The 18,395-nt window shown below is 42.3% G+C and overlaps 1 pseudogene across 1 annotated transcript; it reads left to right on the forward strand.

The window, feature by feature from the left end:
- Positions 1-1,769: 1,769 nt before the first annotated feature.
- On the forward strand, positions 1,770-2,399 carry LOC308522483 (large ribosomal subunit protein uL5-like; annotated as a pseudogene). Its single transcript has one exon. The product of its transcript is annotated as a large ribosomal subunit protein uL5-like (transcript).
- Positions 2,400-18,395: the final 15,996 nt, after the last annotated feature.

Genomic DNA, 18,395 nt, shown 5'->3' on the forward strand with positions numbered 1-18,395 from the left:
TGGGCGTCCTCTAGTCTCTTCTGCCTTCAGACTATACTTTCCAGAAACTTGAGATGAAAAACTCCCACAATTGTGCTTCCTCACGGCATTTCCAAAACCAACAGCATCTCTCTCAATCAGCAGGAAATGTGAATTCCCAAAGCAGGAATGGGTCCTGGCAGACCTTCACCATCTCCTGGCTCACTACGTTTGTGTCTGTTTAGTCTCTAATTTGCTAGTGATTCTGGAACTTTGGCCCCAAATAAAACAAAATGGAATGTTTCAATGTTAATTTTTTAACACTGAACCTTTTCCAATCTCAGGCTTTGGTTCTGTCTTCTAAGAGAGGGATCTGACAGTGATGCAGAGGAGACATGTGGGGAAGTGGAAAGAATCCCGGAAATCAGGCTCATCAGCACTCGGGCCCCCATCTGCTACTTACTGGCAGTGGAACTCTGGCTCATCCCGTAACCCCGAAGCCCCAATTTCCTCAGTTATAAGAACTGTAACTTGGCCTGCCAAAGTTTCCATGAGATCAGAAGACCTAATAATTGTAGAGAGATTTGAAAGACGTCAAGCAAAAGAATGTCTGAAAACCATTGAGTGGACTAATTTGGAAACTGGACACTTGTATTTAATGGACAGGATGCTTTTGTCTGCTACTCGGTCAGATTCCTTGCTCCTGGACAAAGCATTTCAATGCAGAATTTCTCTAAGTGCCTGGTGGGGTTGGTAATAGGGTTTAGTCAGGGTGAGTGGCTGATCAATAAAGTTCGCCATATGGTCTTCTTGAGAAGAGTTAGGGCTGTTCTGAGGGCCTTTAGGTGCCAAGATATTTTAGAAATATCCTGTCCTATATATCCTATATACCCTCATAGCTTGTCTTATATACCTACTAGAGGCCCGGTGCACAAATTCATGCACGGGTGGGGTTGGGCCAGGCTGGTCAAGGGGAGTGGCTGCAGGCATTTGGCCAGCAGCCCTGCCCCTGGTTGGGGTGGGGGGGGGGCACCTATCGGGGGTGGGGCCAGCCGAGGGAGGGGCCGAGGGCAGTTGGCCAGCCAGCCCTGCCCCCTGGTCAAACTCCCCGTTGAATTCCCAGTCGAGGGAACAATTTGCATATTAGCCTTTAATTATATAGGATACACCCTCAATGCTTGAATTTAGGTCCTCTGGAAATCAAATTTCTGCTATCATTCCAACATCTTCAAAGTGGTTGGATCCCAATAGCAAAGAAGCAATGGTGCCTTTTATACAACTAACAGCACTCAGTTCATCATGCCCCTGAGGTGGGTGCTAGGGCATGCCAATCGCAGGACTGAAACACACATTGGCCCGCTTCCTGGGAGGCTGCCCACGCAGGGCTCGATTCCTTCCTTCTCTTAGGATTGCTCCAGCTGGAGGGAGCTCACAATGCCTGGTCTGTGTGGGCAGGAGGGTCTGGCCCCTGGACTTGATATAGAACATCTGTGAAGAGCATCCATTTCCAGAGCTCGCAAAGGGCCCTTTACCCATCTTCTCTCATCAAAATTCTTTCACCATTTTTCAATGCCAGTCTTCTTTTGAGAAGACTCTTCCCTAAAACCTTTCCAATCTGCCTTCTCAAGGTAAAATTCGTCTTGTCCACTGCTCGTCTACAGCAAAAACAGATGACTATGTCTCCTACCCCCTGTGATGTGTGTCTCTGAAAGTAATAACAAAGCTTCCCCTTATTATGATTTGGCTAGACAAGAGCAAGAGGAAATTCTTGAGCAAGAGTTTTTATTCCTGCTCTCTTCCTGTCTCTCATCATGGCGGATCAAGGGGAAAAGGAGAACCCCATGCGGGAGCTGAGCATCCGCAAGCTCTGCCTCAACATCTGTGTGGGGGGTAGAGCGGGGACCAACTGACGCGGGAGCCCAGGTCCTGGAGCAGCTCACGGGCCAGACCCTGGTCTTCTCCAAAGCCAGACACACCATCAGGTCCTCTGGCATCAGGAGAAATGAAAAGATTGCTGTCCACTGCACAGTCCGTGGAGCCAAGGCAGAAGAAATCTTGGAGAAAGGTCTAAAAGTGCCAGAGTATGAATTACGAAAAAATAACTTCTCAGATACTGGAAACTTTGGTTTTGGGATCCAGGAACACATCGATCTGGGGATCAAATATGACCCAAGCATTGGCATCTACGGCCTGGACTTCTATGTGGTGCTGGTAGGCCAGGTTTCCGCATCGCAGACAAGAAACGCAGGACAGGCTGCATTGGGGCCAAACACAGAATCAGCAAAGAGGAGGCCATGAGCTGGTTCCAGCAGAAGTATGATGGCATCATCCTCCCTGGCAAATCAATTCCCATTTCTATCCAAAAGGCCAACAAAATGTTTTCAGTGAAAAAAAAAAAAGTTTTTATTCCTTATGAGGTAAAAACCATCCATAATTTATAAACTGTAATCCAGACCAGTGGTCTCTAAATATTCTGGATTATGTAACTTCAACTTGATATGTACTTGTTTATGCGGTATATACATGTACATTATACTGACATTTTCTGAACATGACAGATCACACACATAAATAGTAATATTCAAAGGATGAGATAAAAAACAGATACAGAACATTCTGATATTTTTATGCCATGCCCCAGTGAATCCGCTCACACTGAGGTGTGTGCGCTCCCATGCAGAGAGCCCTGGGTCCCACCCCAGGATGGTGTGCTTAGCTTTCCCTCGTGACTGCCCTTCCTTGAGTCAAAGTTGTGCCATGAGCGAAGCTGGGAAATACTAACTTCTTTGTGTGGCCAGAGAGCAAAAAGGTTGACTTTCTCAAAGGAAAGGTGACTTTAATGGACAGTGCAGGTGCTGGTGGCGTGGCTGCCTCTGTGTAGCCAGAGGCTGTCTGAAGGGAATCAGTCTTATTTTCATTAAAGCAGGCAGTGTATTCAGACAGGCCCTGAGGATTTCTGTTCTTGTTGTTGTTGCTCTGGGGTTTGTTCAAACCACACCTTCTGATAGGCTCTATGATTAGGAACACTTTTCAGAGTCTATGCTGGACTGAAGGCATGTGGAGGCAAACATCTCCCCCCACCCCCCACCCCCACCCCCCGCCACCAGTAATGACAAATCCAAACTGATAGAGCAACGTCTCAATAGCAGTGACCTTGACTATGTAAAGGTCTAAGCTCACTTCTGCTGTCACTACAGACTCTTAGGCAATCCGAGCAGAAAAAACAGGGGCACAGGAAATATGTAAAGGGAGGAGGCGTGCATAAAAATAACTATAGAAAGGTTTCCAGAAATACAGTCAAATGCATTTTAGCATCAGGCATAAACTTGATGACAGTGAGGCTCAGAAAGAAAGCATATTTCAAAAGAACATTTATAAAACCTTGGATTCAATAATGAGACCTTTGGATTTGAATTATTGAGAGAGAACCCAGAGACAGAACATGGCTGTTGTGCAGTGAATTTGGGGCTAGTATTCTAGAACACTTTCCCCACATAACAGTCATGTGATTGCATTAAGATTAACATGAGTTGAAACCTTTGTGTATACGAGTGGACTCTCTTCCCACTTCGGCAAACAAGGCTTCCTGGAAACCACTGTATGGAAACTCATTGAAACGTATAGATACCACAATGACTCCCAAGGCAAGCTGAGCATCACCAATTGCCACTTCACACACCCCCCACACCCCACACACAGAGGTAGAGATGGCTGCAGTTCACACTCTGGCTCTGAGTATAATGTGTCAAATCTGATCACCAGCCCTCTACTAGGAGGGGACAGTTTGGGTTTAAAGAAAAATGCACATTTACCTGGGGAAATTTCATTTCAACGAAGGTCAAAATAAATGGGGCAGAAAGGGCATATAATAAATTGCTTTCTTCTCAACTGTGCTGGTGTTTCCTATGTCTACTGGGGTTCTCACGACATCAGCCTTTGCCTTGTACACCACTCCATTATCACATGGCTGCAGGGTAGGCAGCAAGGAAGCGGGGAAAGCCTGGCAAACTCTTGAACAATCCCTCCAGTGCATCATGGTGTACATTTCCAGCCACTTGTTTCCTGTGTGTCTGTGTGTGTGTATAAAGCACATTTAACACACATACTATACATTTATAACATTTTTTGAAAATAAGATAATATTTGGAAGCTCATTTTTCACTTAAGATGAATATTTTATATGTCATTAAATCTAATTTTCAAATTTTTATGGCTACATAATATTCCATTCCATAGATGGACTATGCTTTACGTATTTAGCTGCTTCTACTGTTTATTACATTCATTCTATTGATTTTTATATATTATGAAAGTGAGAGAGAAAATGCATAGTTCTTTTCTTGTTATTACTCATGAGTCAAAAGCAGATATAGGGATGACTTAGCTGTGAGAATAAACAAAAGTGATGACAGTAGAGACTGCTTTTTACTCACTATCACTGCCAGAACATTGATTTTATTGGGGTAGCAATATTCCCAGCTTTTTAAGAAAAACATCAAACCCCCTTGATTTCCCATATAACTAGGGTGATGTGATCCAGTTCTAAGCAATAAGTCAGCAGAGTGGTCGGGAGGAGCATACAAGAGGGCACCTTTTTGGGGACAAGGGCAAAGTCAGTTTGGAAAAGCTTTTTTCCCTTGTTCCTGGCTGAAGAGTATGCAGACCTGATGGTTAGAGCTCTGCAGCCATCTCCAGAGCGCGAAGGTGAGGATCTCCGTTTAAGGATGGCATGAAAGCCATTTCCAGTGTCACGATCACCCCAGTGCCGAGGTACGTGGAACAGAATGGAGAGCAGAACCATTCTCACTGTGTAGATTGTTCTTTCTTTCCCTCTCTCATGCGTAGCTAAATTTGCACACGTCAAATGTGCATATTATATACCCTCTCTGTATTTCTATCAGTCCTAATCTATCTGACACCACCTCAGAAAGCCAGCAGTTACTACTGGATACCTACATGACCAAAGACTTCTTTAAAAGGATTAAAAATTCCCAAAGGCCAAGGGTAATTTTCATGGTAGACCTTTGAGTTAAGGACTTTTTTTTTGTTGCATTTTATGTAGTATGTGTGCTTACGTGGGTTGGGTGGTGAAAGGTAGGAGGGAGGGGGAGGGGTTTCCTCACTATGGGCCTATCCATCCTTGAGCTCCTTAACTATGGGCTTAGATCCCTGAGTTTGCCAGGTTAATCCAACTGTAATCACCTGACCCAGCCACTGGGTGAGCCAGACTGTCCAGGTATGTTTCTACTCCAAGGGTACATTTAGGAGGCACAGAAAGTTATATAAGCACTAAAGGCCTGGTGCATGGATTCATGCACCAGTGGGGTCCCTTGGCCTGGCCTGTGCCCTCTCGCAATCTGGGACGGACCTCTTGGGGGATGTCGGCTAGCCGGTTTTAGCCTGATCCCTGCAGGCCCGATCCAGACAGCAGGGAGCCCGATCCTGTGCGTTGAGTGTCTGTCCCCTGGTGGTCAGTGCGCATCATAGCGACCAGTCGTTCAGTCACTTAGGCTTTTATATATATAGACTAGAGGCCTAATGTACGAATTCGTGCACAGATGGGGTCCCAAGTGGGGGGTGCGGGACGCGATCGGCCCTCCGGGCGGGCGGTGGGACACTTTTGGAGGCCTGGGATCTGGATCCATCCTGCTGACATTCTCACTGGTTGTTGGGAGCCACCTGGCAGCTGCTTTTTTTTTTTTTTCTTAATTAAATCTTTATTGTTCAGATTATTACATTTGTTCCTCTTTTTTCCCCCATAACTCCCCTCCTCCCAGTTCCCGCCCCACCATCCGCCCTCACTCCCCACCCACTGTCCTCATCCATAGGTGCACGATTTTTGCCCGGCAGCTGCTTTTATATTGTTTCTTCCTTGCGGAGTGTCTAGGGAGGGGAAGTGGCCATGGTGCCCGAGCCAACTTCCAGGAGGCCAGCAGCACTGTCAGGATCATGCTGGCAATGCTGGTCCATTTGTGCCTGGCCTGTTCTCCGGAGATTGGACCTGCAGGACTACTGAGGAAGTGAGTGACTGCCACCAGGCTGGTGGGCTGCCGGGATGGGTAGGTCAGCTGAGCGGCACTCCCACTGTGGGAGTGCACTGACCACCAGGGGGCAGCTCCTACATTGAGCATCTGCCCCTTGGTGGTCAGTAAGCATCATAGCGACCGGTCATTCTGGTCGTTCAGTCATTCGGTAGCTTAGCCTCGTATATATAAACTAGGGGCCCAGTGCACGAATTCGTGCACCTTGAAAGGAACTGTGGGCCGTGAGGCTGTGGTGGGCAGAGGGGTGGGTCTTGGCCCATCCTCCGCATCCCCACCTGACCCCTCCCGCCATGGCCCCCGGTCCCCTATCTGCCAGCAGCCCCGCTCCTGCCACCGCCACTCCCACACGCTGATGGTGCTGGCCCCGCTCGCACCCACTGACAGTGCAGAGCGATTGGGTCCAGCACCACCAGTGGTGTGAGTGGGTCCAGCACCACCAGTGGTGTGAGTGGGGCCGGCACCATCAGCAGGTACGAGTGGTGGCTGCTGCCCAGATCACGCCTGAGGAGTAGGGGGAGGTGGAGAAGCCGAGGGGTGATTGGGGCTGGCAGCCACCGCTCGCACCGAGTGATCAGGGCCTGTGCTGGGTGCTGGCAGCAGGTGCAAGTGGCGGCTCTGGTGCCAGCAGCAGGTGTGAGCAGGACTGGCACCAGTAGCAGGTGCAAGTACCCGGCAGGACCACGGTGCACGGGAGCAAAGAATTTTCAGTAACCACCAGAGGCTCGCCCGATGACAGCAACCAGTGCCCTGCCTTGGTCTGGCGTGCCCGTTCATCTGCTCCACCATCCTGCCACAGCCGATGCCTGCCATGTTCTGCACTCTGCCACCTGCTGCCGACATCTGCCATGTTCTGTTAGCACCCCCTGGTGGTCAGCGCACGTCATAGTGACCTGGTTGCTCAGTTGCTTGGTTTTTTGGTTGTTCTGCCATTCAGTCTATTTGCATATTAGGATTTTATATAGATAGATAAGGTGACTATTTGGGTGGGGCAAGGATAGTTTCTTCAGCTGAGGATATTTTTCCATTTTTAGAGAGAGTTGAAGAGAGAGGGAAAGGCAGAGAGAAATATTGATGTGAGAGAGACACATCAATTGGTTGCCTCCTGCACAAGCCCCGACCAGGCATGTGCCCTTGACTGGAATCAAACCCAGGACCCTTTGGTCTGCGGGCCAATATTCTATCCACTGGGCAAAACTGGCCAGGACAAGAATGGTGTCTGAAGCACGAGACTATGAGGAAAGATACGCGAGTCTAAGGGCAAAGTTGGGACAGAGCCACACAATGTCAGCACAGAAAGGTGTCCTGAAGAGACAGCATCATCCAGAGGTAAGCAATCTTCACTCGCCAATTCAAGATACATGAGAGCATTTATAGGTCCCCGTGTCCTCCTTCCAAATTGAAAATAAATTTTTTTAGATCTCATGGAGAAATGCAAAGTCTTATAATTTACATTACTCAGTTCATTGAATTAAAAAACATCAATGAGAGAGTGACACTGCCTTTTAGCTACTAAAATATTAAATGGGCATATTAAAAATTATTAAAAGGCAACTTTATAATTTTTCATCCTGAAATTATATTTCAAGTTAATTAGTAAAGGTAAATAGTGGTTCCTGGATTGGAACTGATTATCATTGATCATTGTCATTTTACAAGTGGGAAAACTATGGATAAGGTTCAGAGATTTGCCCAAAGTCACAGTGCTGACAGCTCGAGGCCTGAAACCCAAATCCCCTGACTCCCAATTCAAGGCTACCCTGACCCATATTAAGAACTTCAGGAGGTGGCAGTAGGGGAGGTGGAGTCATGTGGGTCTTGTGTGACTATTATTTTCATATAAAATGTTTTTTTTTACTTGTTACAGCTAATACTGTTAATTCTCATTTTAAAAATTAAGTTAAAATTAATAAAGTGGGTTTGGGTTTTTTAGGTTTTGACCTTTAAAGTGAGTTATTTTTTTAAAATAACGATTAGTTCTGGATATTTTGCGGAACGTACCATCCAATACTATACTCTCCAAATAACATCATTTTGTATTATTTCATCCCTCTCAGTCTAAACTGGCAGTGTTTTAGGGTAGAGATTTTCAACTGGTATGCCACAAAACTTTTAAAACATGCAATACCTGACTTTTTAGTCAGGGGCACAGATTTCTTTTCCCTTAGATTGTCAAGTAAAAAATGACAACAGCCAATACAACAATAGCCGTCCGGTGTGCATGAATCAAAATTATACCTATTTTTTTTTTGTCAAATTGACAAAAAATACATTCTTTGGTGTGCCACAGAATTTTAGTAATTAGTTTATGTATACCATGAGATGAAAAAGGTTTAAAATCTCCATTTAGAGGATAAGATTCTCTCAAGAACTTTGTGAGCCTCTTGTGAGTCAACTCCATTCGACAAACCCACACCTGCAAGATCCTCTCTCTCTCTCCTCGGTGCCGCTGCAGAGCTGCTGAGGCAGAGGAACTTCGTGGAGCCCCCGTGCTGGAGGAAGAGGGTCGAGAGGCACAGGGATGTTCCTAAAGGGCCCTTTGTGTGAGTGGACAGTACTCTGAGGAACCACATTTGATCTTTGAAAAGGTTTTACAGTCACACTTTTGGCCTTGACTTTCGACTTGGATTTGACCTTTGCTCACAACCATTTCTTAATTGTATCAACGTGTGCTGTCTGAAGAGGCTGCACATTTTCAAAATCATCCGTTTCACAGTCTTCTCAGTTCATCTCTTTCCTTTCACACCTCGCTATACACAGGCTGCACCTTCAACACTGTGTGGAAAGCTCAGCTAGAACACCAAGTCCGTTAGGCATGCTCTCCACGTGGGCCTGCTCTCCACATACTGAAGACACCAGTGCTGCTTCGATTTCTGCCACTACATCACGGGAACCTCCCTCCTGTGTTCCTTCCTTTTGAGTCCTTACCACCAGCATCCTCAGGGCGCAGATTTCCACCAACAGTCTATTCAGAGAAACTTAGGTTTTCTCTAACATGCTTCTCAAACTCCTTCTGGCTTCCCCCGCTGCTTGGTTCTAAGCTCACTCGCACATGTTCGGCATTTGTTACGGTGGCACTCCCCTCTCAGCACGGGTGTCAGCAGAGAAGCAGCACTGGGATGGCTCTCTGTGTGCGCAGGATTTGATCTGCCTGCATTGTCGGAGCTGGTGACTGTGGGAGCAGTCTCTGCAAGACTGCTGTACTCACATCTGAACCTGGAGCGTGAGGTCCGCCAGGCAGGAAGAGTCTGGAAGGGATGCTGGAGATCAAGAACAAGCCCAAACCCACAAGCATGAGGTTTGAGCCCATGAATACAGACTGAAACCCATGCCAACTTTTACTGCCTCTACCTTTGGTGGTGTGAGTATCCTGCAGAAGCCATAGCTCATTGTCACAGAGCTTAACACTCATGCTGGGCTCAGGAGTAAGATGCTGAAGAAAAATCCAGGGGGAGATGGGGCAGTTGTTGCCTCACATCAACAAGGAAAATCCTCAGATCAGCAACAAGGTGTGAGAACTACAAAATGGCTGAAGCTCTCTAGATCTCCTACACAAACCTTCGGCCTGCCCTAACTGGAAACATACAGGAAAGGGAATTCTGGCTAAATTAACACAGTCCAAGTCACCATATCCACCATATCTGTATCCAGCCAGTCAGAAGCAGGAAGGAAATGAAGAAAAGCTCGCCCTCGTCCATTCAAGGACACTGCATCAAAGGAATAGCTAACCCTATGGGCTAAGACCTAGTTGGTTGACAAAGCCACAAGGGAGGTGGGAAATGTAATCTTCATTCCAGTTGGCATGGGCCTAGGAATTCCTTTCCTGGGGAAGGAAAGATAGATATTGAAAATGACTCACAGTTCTGCCACAACACACTTGGCTTTGCCTGGAATATCTTTTCCTCCTTTTCTGCTTCGCAAAACCTAGTTCACTCGTATAGACTCAATTATTATCCTTCACTCTGTTTTCCTTTTGGGTTTTAGAAATCCCTCCATTTTGGCACTTTCTTATTTATTCATTTAGAAAATTTTAAATCCATTGTTCTTGGAACTGGGGATCTAGCAATGACCAAAACAAAGCCCTTTTGTTTGCAAAATGCATTGCATCATAATCACATGGTATCCTCTGTACTCCAAGGCTGTCGCCAATTGAGACAAGAAGGGTAAGATTTATGGATAACTTCAAGCATAAATCTGTTATCCAGAACTAATATTAAATAATTGGGTAAGGCTTCAAAAGTATTTCATATTCTTTCCTATTAATCACAAAGGTAATATTTGTGATTTATAAGTCATGTCTCTTTTAAGGAGTCATGGACCTTGAAAGTACCTTGGTGATGATCTAAATTTAGTTAAGAAGTCTGAGTCTTGGATCACAAGATTATTTGCTCAGGATTATGTGCCAAGTTACTGTCAAGGCTAAAAAGTAGAATCCAAGAACACTGATTATTAAACAATTACCCTTGATGCATGGCATTTTTGTGACACACACACACACACACACACACAAGAAAACTACTATGTTTATAAAATCAGTCTTTCTGACAATTATAGCATCAAAATCCAGGTTAAAAAAACCTGTTATTGAATTAATTTATTAGTTCTAATATTTTTTGGTGGAATCTTTAGGGTTTTCTATATATAGCATGGTGTCATCTGTATAATTTGGATACCCTTTTTTTTTTTGTCTGATTGCTGTGGCTGGGACTTCTAATACTATGACGAATAAGAGTGGTTAGAATGGGAATCCTTGTTGTCTTCCTAATATTAGAGAAAAAGCTTCTAGCTTTTTACCATTGAGTATGATGTTAGCTGTGGGCTTGTCATATATGTCCTTTATTATGTTGAGGTATGCTGCAAGTTTTTTATCATAAATGGATGTTGAATTTTGTCAAATGCTTTTTTTACATCTATTGATATAATCACATGAATTTTGTCCTTCATTGTGTTTATGTTGTGTATTATGTTGATTGATTACAAATATCAAACTATCCTTGCATTCCTGGAATAAATCCCACTTAAACATGATGCATAATCTTTTTAATGTATTGATGAATTTGGTTTGCTAATATTTTGTTGGGAATTTTTACATCTATGTTCATTAGGGATATTGGCTTGTAATTTTTTTTAATAGTCTTTGGTTTTGGAATCAGGGCAATGCTGGACTTAGAATGAGTTTGGAAGCTTTCCTTTCACTTCAATTTTTTTGAATAGTTTGACAAGGATAGGTATTGTTTTTTCTTTGAAAGGTTGATAGAATTCACCTGTGAAGCCATCTGGTCCTGGGATTTTGTTTGTTGGAAGTCTCTTGATGACTGATTCAATTTCATTTCTAGTAATCGGTCTGTTCAAATTTTCTGTTTCTTCCTGATTGTCTTAGAAGATTATATGTTTCTAGGAATTTATCCATTTCTTCTAGTTCTTCCAATTTGTTGGCATATAATTGCTCTAGTACTCTCTTAAAACCCTTTGTATTTCTGTGATGTTGATTATCATTTCTTCTCTTTCATTTATGATTTTATTTGGGCCTCTCTCTATTTTTTTATTTATTTTTTTATGAGCCCCGCTAAAGGTTACTATTTTGTTTCTTCTTTTCAAATAATTAGCTCTTAGTTTCACAGATCTTTTTGTTTCTTTTCTATTATTTTTGAGTCTCTAATTCATTTACTTCTGCTCTGATCTTTATTATTTCCTTCTTTCTACTCATTTAGGATTTTCTTTTTTCTTTTTCTAGTTCCTATAGATGTAAATTTATATTGAGATTTTACTTATTTCTTGAGGTAGTACCTGTATCTCTATGAATTTCTGTCTTAGAATTACTTTTACTGGGTCCCAAAGATTTGGAATAATTTTGTTTCCATTTTCATTTGTCTCACGATATTTTAAAATTTTCTTGATTTTTTTCACTAACCCATTATTGTACAATACCATGTTTAATAATGAATAACATCTAAAAATTAAGTCCAATAAAGTTGCAGGTTGCAAAATAAATACTCAGAAATCTGTTGCATTTCTATGAACAAATAACAAATTCAGGAAAGAGAAATTAATAAAACAATCCCATTTACAATTGCATCAAAAATAATAAAACACCTTGAAGTAAATTTAACCAAGGAGATAAAAAACTGTACTCTGAAAACTATAAGACACTGATGACAAAAATTAAAGAATACACAAATAAACGGAAGGATATACTATGTCCAAGGGTTAGAAGAATGTTATTTAAATGTTCATACTACCCAAAACAATCTATTGATTCAGTGCAATTCCTATACCAATGGCAGTTTTCACAGAAGTAGAACAAATCCTAAAATTTATATGGAATCACAAAAGATCCCAAATACCCAAAGAAACCTTGAGAAAGAAGAAAAATCTGGAGATATCATGCTCATTGATTTCAAATTATACCACAAATCCAGAGTAATCAAAAGTGTGGTACTGGAATGAAAAGAAACACATAGATCAATAGAACAGAATAGAAAACCCAGAAATAAGCCCATGCTTATATGGTCAATTAATCTACAACAAAGGAGGTGAGAATAGGCAATGGGGAAAAGACAGTTTCTTCAATAAATGGTGTTTGGAAAACTGGACAAATAAATACAAGAAATATAAAACTAGACCACCGTCTTATACCACATACAAAAATAAACTAAAAATAGATTAAAGACTTAAATGTAGGATCTGAAACCTTAGAAGAAACCATAGGCAGTAAATTCTTTGACATGTCTTTTAGTAATATATTTTTGGACATTTCTCTATGGAAAAGGCAACAAAAGGCAAAAATAAACCATGGGACTACATCAAACTAAGGTTTTTGCACAGCAAAGGAACCCATCAACAAGACAAAAAGAAACCTACTAAATGGGAAGAGATATTTATAATGATATATTGGATAAGGGTTCATATCCAGAATATATAAAAAACACATACAACTCAATATTTAAAAACACACAAAAAACAAACAATACAATTAAAAAAATACAATCACAGTGCGAAGGCTGGGGAGGGTTGGGGGGCGGGAGGGGGCGGTAAGAGATCAACCGAAGGACTTGTATGCATGCATACAAGCATAACCAATGGACATAAGGCACTGGGGGGTAGGGGAGGCCAGGGGATTGTTAAGGGCGGGGAAAAAAGGAGACATATGTAATACTCTTTGTAATACTAAAAAAAAATTTAAAAAAAAAATGGGCAGAAGACCTGAATAGACATTTCTCCAAAGAAGACACACAGATGACCACAGACACATGAAAAAATGCTCAACATCACTAATCATCAGGGAGTTGCAAATCAAACTGCCATGAGCTATCACCTCACACTGTTAGAATGACTGTTATCAAAAAAGACAACCAATTACAAGAGTTGACAAGGATGAGGACAAAAGGGACCTTTGTGCACTGTTGATGGGATTGTAGATTAGCACAGTCATATGGAAAACAGTATGAAGATTCCCCAAAACTTAAAAACAGAACTACCATATGACTCAGCAACTCCACTTCTGAGTATTTATCCAAAGAAAACAAAAACAATAATTAAAAAAGATATATGTACTCCTATGTTCACTGAAGCATTGATTACAACAGCCAAGATACGGAAGCAACCTGGTGTCCATCGATAGATGAATGAATAGAGAAGGGGTGGTACATCTAAATAATGGAATATTACTTAATCATAAAAATGTATGAACTCTTGCCATTTGCAACAAGACAGATGGACCTGCAGGCTATTATGTTAAGTAAAATAAGTTTGAAGGAGAAAGACAAATACTGTTTGAGTTTACTTATATGTGGAATTAAAAAACAAAACAATGAACAAACAAAATGAAACAGAAACAAACCCAGCGATACAGAGAACAAACTGATGGTTGCCAGCAGGGAGTGGGAGATTTGGCAGAAAAGGGAAAAGGGATTAAGAAGTACAAACTTATGCCCTAGCTGGCTTGGCTCAGTAGATAGAGCATTGGCCTTCGGACTGAAAGGTCCCAGGTTCGATTCCCGGTCAAGGGCACATGCCTGGGTTGTGGGCTTGATGCCCAGGGTGGGGTGTGCAGGAGGCAGATCAATGATCCTCTCTCATCATTGATGTTTCTATCTCTCTTTCCCTCTTCCTTCCTCTTTAAAATCAATAAAAATATATATTTTTTTAAAAAGTAGTATAAACTTCCAGTCATCATTTTTTTCTTAATAAAACAAAACCGTCACAAGACAATATGTTGGTGTGTGTGTGTGTGTGTGTGTGTGTGTGTGAGAGAGAGAGAGAGATAGTGTTAGGAACATTTTCTAGTTCCAATATGTGAAAAAAGGGATATAAGTAATTTGAATATAAACATATTAGAGACTGGCAATATGGAGTTGTAAACGTCAAGTTAAAATTTAAGGATGACAGATGACTCTTCTCATCAAGGTCTACGAAGCTCTTTCCTAAAATTTCATGTACTAGTATTCCATTGGAGATCTATTTATGTTAATTTGAGTTCTGTAACAGTACACACAGAGACTCAAAAACTGAAAATCAGAGTTATAATCAAAATCATATAAAAAATTAAAGGTGTTATACAGTTTTGAGCAGCCCTAGAATTCTAACACACTTCCTTTCTCTTTGAACCTGTGTTCCCACACACCAACAGATGCAGTCTAAAGCACAGGCCCCACGTTCACACCTACACACTCAGCCGCTCACCCCCCTCTCCACAGATCTGACACATGTGTTTTACCTCTTTCCTCACTATGGGGGATGGTGTGATGGAGGAATGGGAGTCAGGAGCACAGATACAGAGCATAGAAATATGTGTACTACACAAAGCCTGCGGGAGGGTGGAGGGGGGGAAAGCTGTCAATAAAATAATACTAATTTATTTCAGAAAAATTAGTTTTCAATAGAATCACTGAAAATATAGCCAGCTCCTCAGACCAAGTGCATGAGACTAGAAGGGAAGATTGTGATTCAGAGTTTAATCTAATATATTTTTGAAAACAAGTTATCTGAGCAAATACAATACATTGATGATTTCCTGAGGAAAGGGTTTAAAGCAGTACTATGAAATTAGCTCTCAAAGTCCAAAAAACAAACAAACAAGAAGAATTTAATATTTTTCTGATGGTACAAGAAGACTCCAAATTTAACTCACTAGAGGTTTTGTCCTGGAGCCTGCAATATTTCTGATTGTGCACTATATTTAGACGGAGGTTACCATTAGATCAAACACCAGATTTTTAAAGAACATGAATATAAATCATCATCAATGCTACTGCTAAACATTCACAAGTCAGGAACCATGGCAAATCCAAAATTACCAAGTAAGACAGATGTTAGGAATTCTCTCTGTGTATTACTGCTACTGACAAAACATTTGCATTTTACGTAATAAATTTTTCTTTATCAAGGATCTTGGAGGTTCTGGCAAGCAATAAAATTATGAAAATGGGATAGAAAGATGCACACTGTCTCCACTGACGCACAGAAATTCCTTACCTTTGGCACAGGCTAAGACTGTAGGAATAAGTGGGATTCTTCTGGTTACAAGTGGCAGGAAACCTGACCCAAACAGGCTGAAAAGGAAATTTGTTGTCTGTGTAACTAAAAAACCCAGGCGTAGGTCCCAGGCTTCGAGCCTGGTTGAATTCAGGCTAAACAAGCCTCTTGTGCTTGCTGCTCTCTGTTCTTTAACTCTGTGTGGCTTCAGTATCAGGGTCTCCACAGCAGAGCTCCAGTCTTTCCACCCTTCCAGCTTCAACAGCAAAAAGTGAGAGCAAGTGGCTTCCACCCACGGTGGCGCAGGGAACAGGACGCACTGACCGGCTTCGGCCTCAGGTGTGCCTCACCTCTGAGTGACGACAGCGGGCAGTCTTGGTGCGCGTGGACTAACGCGGGGGAGAGTAAGAATAGAACTCTAAAACCTGGGAGCTGCTGTTGGAAGATGGAGTGGGTGGGGTTCTGGAATACAAACCACACATGCCTAGTTTGGGGGGAATCTCAACGGTGGCCACGGAGGTACTGTTTTACTGGCTCTGTCAGGACCAATTAGCAAGTAGCCTTAGTTCAAAGGTGACGGTGAAAAGGCCTGGTGAACCCACTGCTGATAAGGCCACTGGAGCATCATTTCTTTAGCTGGACGACAATGATACCACTAACACCTCAGGTGGCTGTTGTTTTCTGGTAAGGATAAGCCAATGCCTGTGTAGACACAGGTGGTTGATAAACGTCAATCATCATCCCATTTCCCTTTGAGTCAACTTTTCCTTTCTTATGCTGGGAGATTTTCAGAATAGAAAGTATGTCTGATTCATTTTTTTTTTTTATCTCTAGAACCTAGGGCTGAACCTAATATATTATAGACATTTGATGTACAGTGAGCAAACAGATGTTGGGTATATTCGTTAGGTTATAGGATAAGCTGCTGTAACAAAGAAACCCCAATATAGAACAGCTCAGAGGAGATACGTGTTCCTCTCTCTCTCAGCAGTCTGGAGCCGTGGGGCAGTTTTTGGTGGGAAGGCAGCTCTGCTCCAGGAGACCACGCAGCTCCCTTCTGTCTGTTCTGCTCCATTCCCCTTGTTTTCCGCGTGGGCATGCTTGAAGCTGGCTGGCCACCATCACAGCTGTGCTCCAGCTCAGGAGAAGCAGGAAAAAGATATGAAGGGCAAAAAGCTCCCTCTTAAGAATGTGATACAGATGTTGTGCTCGGCTCTTCTACTCACATCCCATCAGCAAAACTTAGTCATGTGGCTACAACGAGCTACAGGGTGTTGAGGCAGATGGCCTCTAGCAATGCAGTCATCTGTCAACTGAAACTCAGGTGGGTCCTTACCAGTTTTCGCAGTGTCACTGCCAGGGAAAAACAAAGGGAAGGCCACATGGAAGGGGCTGTAGAACACAGTTTCAGAGTGTTACCTGAGCTAGTAAGTGTGCCTCTCTATGTTAGAGATAAAGATGGATGTCAGACAAATGGGCCTGGATGCTTAGCAGATTAACTAATTATAATGCACTCTAGAAAGAACCTATTTCTTCTAACTCAGCTCATCTGATTTTATTATGTCAGAACCATGAACCTGGATTTTATTTATGGAATTTTACTCTTAAAGAGTTACTTTTCTAGCAATGATTCACCCTCATCTGACCATTTTTCCATATGAAAGTTCTAAGGAATGTAGGAAGCATTATTTGAGCTAAGAATTATAGATTCAACTAAAGATATATATAAGAATCTTAATTGGTGAGTATACTTACAGTCTGTTCCATGTTGAAGGGAGTTGTCCTAAATCAAATAGGATATATTTAAGGCAATTAGATGTCCCAGAAAATCTGGGGCAGTCTAATTTTAGATATGTGGTGTTGACACCAAGGCTATACAACATTTCTGAGCAGGCACCACCAATCTATGTATACTTATACATGTATTCTTTACATAAATGTGAGCTGAACTGTTGTGTACATTGTAAAACATACACCAAAATAGACGTTTAAAGGATGAGCTAAAATAAATGTACATAGAAGTTCTAATATTCACTTTTCACATCCCATTCTACACCTCCTGCTAACAACAATGACAAATAACAAAATATACAAGTCATTTACCAGAAGACTTGAAAAGTTGCAAAAAGAAAGGTGAAGTAGCTGGAAAACTTGGGACTGAGGAGTGACCCGGCAGTGAGTTGCAGGGTGTTTTTCTGGACCTTTATACTGTAGTTCCCCTTATCCACAGGAGATAAGTTCCAAGACCCCCAGGGATACCTGAAACCAGGGATAGTGCCAACCCCTATATATACTATGTTCTTTCCTATAATGCACACCTATGATAAAGTTTCATCTATATGTTAGGCACAGTAAGATATTAACAACATTAATAATAAAATAGAATCCTATATAATAAAAGGCTAATATGCAAATTGTCCCCTCCGGAGTTCGACTGCTTGCTATGATGTGTGCTGACCACCAGGCGGCGGCGCAGAATGAAGGAAGGCCCGACCGGCGGCCAGCAGCCAGGGGAAGGAAAACCCCAATTGGCCCTGATCACCGGCCAGGCCTTGGGACCCACCTGTGCATGAATTTTGTGCACTAGGCCTCTAGTTATTAACAGTAAAATAAGGGTTACTTGAACACAAGCATTGTGATACCATCACAAACAATCTAATAACCTAAAAAGCTACTGAAAAGGTAGGTAGCATATACAGTGAGGATACACTGGACAGAGGGATGATTCACATTCCAGGCAGGATGGGACATGATGACATAAAATTTCATTACGATACTCAGAATGACACATAATTTAAAATTTATGAATTGTTTATTTCTGGTATTTTCCATTTAATATTTTAGGACCATGGTTGTCTTACAAGTAATTGAAATTGTGGAAAGCGACACTGTGGATGGGGGTGGGGAGGAGCTACTGTATAT

Source organism: Myotis nattereri, assembly GCF_964212035.1.
Source record: "Myotis nattereri genome assembly, chromosome: 7".
NCBI classification, from domain to species: domain Eukaryota; kingdom Metazoa; phylum Chordata; class Mammalia; order Chiroptera; family Vespertilionidae; genus Myotis; species Myotis nattereri.